Source organism: Otolemur garnettii, unplaced genomic scaffold, assembly GCF_000181295.1.
Source record: "Otolemur garnettii isolate 467f Iridium unplaced genomic scaffold, OtoGar3 scaffold00043, whole genome shotgun sequence".
Lineage (NCBI taxonomy): Eukaryota > Metazoa > Chordata > Mammalia > Primates > Galagidae > Otolemur > Otolemur garnettii.
This window is the reverse complement of record NW_003852438.1, coordinates 5,475,297-5,481,376: the sequence shown is the minus strand read 5'-3', so window position 1 is coordinate 5,481,376 and position 6,080 is coordinate 5,475,297. Positions and strand designations below refer to the sequence as shown.

The 6,080-nt window shown below is 43.1% G+C and overlaps 1 protein-coding gene and 1 pseudogene across 3 annotated transcripts in view; one reads left to right on the top strand and one right to left on the bottom strand.

Annotated features, from left to right (window-relative positions):
* The window catches only part of TFCP2 (transcription factor CP2), a 62,016-nt gene that overhangs the window by 20,495 nt on the left and 35,441 nt on the right, over positions 1 to 6,080 (top strand). The window lies entirely within an intron of this gene.
* LOC111725564 lies at positions 239 to 333 on the bottom strand (annotated as a pseudogene).

Sequence of the window (6,080 nt, the reverse complement as noted above, 5' to 3'; positions counted from 1 at the left end):
GCTTGGGCCACAGGCGCCGAGCCCCAGCTATTTTTTTGTTGCAGTTGTTTAGCTGGCCTGGCCTGGGTTTGAACCTGCCACCTTCAATGTATGTGGCTGGCGCTGTAACCACTGTGCTACAGGCGCTGAGCTGACTAAACTTTTAATATCATATGATCTCTCTGGAGGTAATTTTGTATCTGACTAAGCTTCCAAAATAAGTAAACATAGATTTGAAATTATAAATTTTTTTTTTTAAAAAAATATGGAACGCTTCACGAATTTGCGTGTCATCCTTGTGCAAGGGCCATGCTAATCTTTGAAATTAGAACTTTTAAGTGACGTTCTAAACTAAAGGAAAATAAAACCTTATTGCTTTTAGACATAAATAAGTGTTAATTGAGAAGTAATTCAGTAGAGTAGAAATGGGGAGAAAAAATAGAAATCAGCTTAATCTTTTGATAAATGTTGAGATTTACATAATAAATGCATATCTGGGTGTCATAACTGATGTAAACTGATCTAGTAATAAACAGAATGATCTGTTCTCCAGCAGCACTTTTTAAAGTACTTAAAGAACATTAAGCCCAGTTTTGAGATTTGGGAAAAAAGTTCTAGAAACAGTATTCCCAAAGAGAGACTGTCAGATGACCAGTGTCTCTAACAGGGACAGCATAAAACCCAGATAATGGCGTGGATTTATCTACTGCTCACTTGTGTTTTGGTGTCACACTCAACTGTCCATGTCCCTGGGCTGAAATTGAAGGGGAGCAGTTAAGCTATTCAGGGCAATTGTATAATCACCAGGAACATACTAGGCCCCTCTGAGTTTTATCATTTTTACTGTATATTCTTAAATAAGTCACTTAGGTTTCTTTGAGTGATAGTAATATTGTAAAGACAACGAACCAGAGAGGAAGAAGAATTGAGTGTAACTTAATGTTGTATAGAGATAGAAATTTAGATGATAATGATGCTGTACTCTGTAAGGGGACCTTACTTTTAATTTGCTTATTGCTAGATCCTCCATCTAAAATAAAGCTTAAGACATAATAGGTGCTCAAATACTATTTAGTGAATTTAAAAAAAAAAAAAGATTTTGGCTTGCTGCTTGTGGTTCAAGTGGCTATGTTGCCAGCCATATATACCTGAGTTGGTGGGTCCAAATCCATTTTGGGCCTTCTGAACAACAACGGCTATAGTCCCAGCTACTTGGGAGGCGGATGCCACGGCACTCTACCCAGGGGGACAGCTTGAGGCTCCGTCTCAAAAAAATAAATAAATAAATGTAAAAGCAGGAAGTAGAGTAACAAGAGCTAGAGGTGGGTAATGAGGACTATTTCAGAAGAGATGTCAGGGAAGACCTCACTTTGTGACTCTAAAGAGCTGGTTAGTTATATGAATAGCTAAACTCTGATGCTAGTTTATATTCATGAACTATCCTTTTAGTAACCTGTTCTATCACCCTGCTTGGACTTCATGTCACATCACTCTTGTGTAAGGTAAAGATAATGTACTCTCTCTTCATTTTGAAAATTGGTACTACAGACATAAAAAATCAGCATGATAGTTGGCATCACTAGAATCATGAAGTTTGTCTGGGTTTAAAAAATATCATATAGCTCTTATCCACAGATTTTTGCAAATATTAATGTTATTTATTTTATTTATTTATTTATTTATTGAGACAGACAGAGCCTCAAGCTATCACCCTGGGTAGAGTGTTGTGGCATCACAGCTCACAGCAATCTCCAACTCCTGGGCTTAGTCAATTCTCCTGCCTCTGCCTCCCACTTAGCTGGGACTACAGGCGCTGGCCACAAAGCCCAGCTATTTTTTGGTTGTAGCCATCATTGTTGTTTGGTGGGCCCAGGCTGGATTGAAACCCACCAGCTCAGGTATATATGGCTGGTACCTTAGCCACTTGAGCCACAGGCGCCAAGCCCAAAAATTTTAATGTTAGTTATTTTATTTTTTTAGAGACAGAGACAAAATCACAGCTTACTGCAATCTTGAACTACTGGGCTCCAATGATTCTCCCACCTCAACTTCCTGAGTAGCTGGGAGTACATGCACATGCTACCATATCCAGCTAATTTTTAAATTTTTTGTAGAGACGATGTCTTGCTTTCTTGCTTAAGCTGGTCTTGAACTCCTGGTGTCAAGTGATCTTCTTGCCTCAGCCTCCCAGAGTACTGTGATTACAGGCGTGAGCCACTGCACTCAGCCTTATCTGCAGATTCTTTAATTCTCCCGCAACATAGTTCATCTAGAAGACTTTCATTCATCTACTTTTCCTAATATTTATTCTCTTTCTACTTTCAAGATGATTTTTCTTTACAGAAAAGATAGAAGAGAAAACAGGAATTGAGATGTTCTGTCTCTGCTTTATGTTAATTATTGCTGTGCCATTTACATCAAAGAGTGGGCCTGTGCCTTCCTTAGCATTTTTACAAGTCTCAGTACATTCTGGGTTTCAACTCAAGCTTCCTCCTTGGTGACACATCAGTGCCATTTTTTAAAATAGTTGCCTTCTTTTTATATGTATTGTGTATGTCCATCTGATTCTGAGTTGATAAATGCACTTTCCGACTAGTCTCTTTAGATATCACCACCCAGAATTGAGATTGCCAGAATTTCATTTTCAAGAACCTCAGTCATGTCGTTTTCCCTGTTAGGACCTCAGACCATGGCCTTGGGTTCTGTCTCTTTTCCTGTGTGAATCCTGTTCTCTGAAGTCTAGGAGCCACATCTAGCCGTGCTCCATGCGCTTCCTGCCTGTCTGGCTTGCTTGCTTTCCTTTGAGCCTCCTACCACTTCTCCTTTTCAGATCAATTTCTTCTTGTTCAAGTTAGGTTGCAAATTATAATTCTACTCATTTCTTCTGCCTTCTGGGTGATAGAATAATTAGTAAGGCTTTGTAGTTGAATTGAGGGTTTTTTGGGGGCAGTTTTTTGGCCAGGGCTGGGTTTGAACCCACCACCTCCGACATATGGGGCCAGCGCCTTATTCCTTTGAGCCACAGGTGCCGCCTGAATTGAGATTTTTCAGTGGTAGAAATCTTTTTTTTTTTTCTTTTTTGCAATTTTTGGCCGGGACTGGGTTTGAACCCACCACCTTCAGCATATGAGGCCAGAGCCCTACTTCTTTGAGCCATAGGTGCCGCCCAAGTGGTAGAAATCTTTTATCATTACTTGTGACAGAAGTTAAGGTAATTAATGTTTACTCAGTAGTCAGGGCATCTTACTGATTTCATGTTAAAACTTGGAGGGCAGCTGGGCAAGTTGGCTCATGCTTGTAATCCTAGCACTCTGGGAGGCTGAGGCAGGAGGATCACTTAAGGTCATGAGTTTGAGACCAGCCTGAGCAGAAGTAAGACCCCATTGCTACTAAAAATTGAAAAACTAGTTGGGCATTGTGGCCAGTGCCTGTAGTCTCAGCTACTTGGGAGACTGAGGCAAGAGGATTGCTTGAGTCCAAGAATTTGAGGTTGCTGTGAGCTATGATGCCACAGCACTCTCCCCAGGAAAAAAAAAAAAAACGAAAACAACAAAACAGGCTCGGCGCCTATAGCTCAACTGGCTAAGGCGCCAGCCACGTACACCTAAGGTGGCGGGTTCGAATCCCCAGATCGGACCCACCAAACAACAATGATGGCTGCAACCAAAAAATAGCCGGGGCGTTGTGGCGGGGGCCTGTGGTCCCAGCTACTTGGGAGGCGGAGGCAGGAGATTCGCTTGAGCCCAGGAGTTGGAGGTTGCTGTGAGCTGTAATGCCACAGCACTCTACCCAGGGGGACAGCTTGAGGCTCTGTCTCAAACAAACAAACAAACAAACAAATAAAAACAATAAAACAAACTTGCAGGCCCATCTGTCCTTGCCAGGTATCCTCCCTGATCTGGCCTCACATCCTTCCTACAAATCTAGAAAATCAGTCTACTTTTTTAACCTTTTTTTTTTCCCTTTTTTAAGAGACAGAGTTTCACTATGTTGCCCTTGACAGTGTGCTATGGCTTCACAGCTCACAGTAACATCAAACTCTTGGGCCCAAGCAATTCTCTTACCTTAGCCTCCCAAGAGGCTGGGACTGTAGGCATCTACCACAACGCCCGGCTATTTTGTATGTTCTTTCAGCTGGCCCAGGCCAGATTCAAACCCGCCAGCCTCAGTGTATGTAGCTGGCGCCCCAACCTCTGAGCAACGGGCACAACCTACTTTCTTAACCTTAAAGGTTTGTTTTGTGTTTTTTGTTTGTTTGTTTTGTGTGTCTGTTTTGAGACAGAGTCTCACTCTGTCTTCCTGGATAGAGTACAGTGGCATCATCACAGTTCACTTCAACTTCTGGACTCAAGCAATCCTGCTGCCTCAGCCTCCCAAGTAGCTGGGACTACAGGTGTGTACCACTGCACCTGGCCTTGACCTTAAAGTTTTTTTTAAGAAACAGAGTCTTACTTTGTCGCCTTTGGTAGAGTGTCATGGTGTCACAGCTCCCAGCAACCTCTAGCTCTTGGGCTTAAGCGATTCTCTTGCCTCAGCCTCCTGAGCAGCTGGGACTACAGGTGCCCACAACAGTGCCTGGCTGTTTTTTTTAATAATTGTTGTTGTTGTTTGGCAGACCCAGGCTGGATTTGAACCTGTCAGATCTGGTGTATGTGGCTGCCCCCCATCTGCTGAGCTACAGGCTAGAAGACAGCATCTCAAACAGCTGGGAGGCTAGAAGGGAGAAGTTAAGCCATGGTTATGAATTAGTAGAGAAAATTGAGGGGCTGCGTTATTCTTTTTTTTTTTTTTTTTTGAGACGGAGCCTCAAGCTGTCCCCCTGGGTAGAGTGCCGTGGCATCACAGCTCACAGCAACCTTCAACTCCTGGGCTCAAGCGAGTCTCCTGCCTCAGCCTCCCAAGTAGCTGGGACTACAGGCGCCCGCCTCAACGCCTGGCCATTTTTTGGTTGCAGCCATCATTGTTTGGCGGGCCCGGGCTGGGGATTCGAACCCGCTACCTTAGGGGTATGTGGCTGGCGCCTTAGCCGATTGAACCACAGGTGCCAAGCTGGGCTGCGTTATTTCAAGAGGGTAATTTATACTTCTGGGGACTGTGAGCCAGCTCTTCCTAGAAACTGTATTTACGTACAGGAAAGACTGACTGTTCCTTCCTTCTACTCAGACTCTTTGTGCTATACCTTTACTCTCGCGTGGATTTTCACTTAGGGGTACACATTTTTAACATATATTCAACTTATCCTTTTTAACAGTTAAGATTTCTGCACCTTTATAATTTGATCAGAAGTACGATAAGATGTCAGGAGTTCCAAAATGACCACAATGTATTTAGCACTAAATAGTCTGGGAAATGCAAACAAAATGTCAAAGAATAAAATTACAACAGATTTAGTTTAAAGATCTCAGTTGGGGCTTGACACCTGTTGCTCAGTGGCTAGGGCGCCAGCAATGTACACTGGAGCTGGCGGGTTCGAATCCAGTCTGGGCCTGCCAAACAACCATGACAACTACAAACAAAAGACAGCTGGGCATTGTGGTGGCGCCTGTAATCCCAGCTACTTGGGAGGCTAAGGCAAAAGAATCGCTTAAGCCCAAGAATTGGAGGTTGATGTGAGCTGATGCCATGGCACTCTGCTGAGAGCGACATAGTGAGACTCTGTCTCAAAATAAATAAATAAATAAATAAATAAAATCAACTCAGTGGCTTTATTTGTGATTCTGGAATCAGGCAACTTCATTCCATAAAATAGAATAAAGGTTCTGAAGAGCTGAGTAGGAGCTGAGTGTGGTGGCTCACACCTATAGTCCTAGCACTCTGGGAGGGCAAGGTAGGTGGATAGCTGGAGCTCATGAGTTCAAGACCAATCTGATATAAAGTGAGACACCCCCCCTGGCATCTCTACTAAAATAGAACAACTGAGGCAAGAGGATTGCTTGAGCCCAAGAGTTGGAGTTTGCTGTGAGCTGTGATGCCACGGCACTCTACCCAGGGGGACAGCTGGAGGCTCCCGTCTCAAAAAAAAAAAAAAAAAAAAGAATTTACAGCATCACCCATTTAGCAGATTTTAAGTAGTCTACATTAGCACAATTAAGAGTCATTGG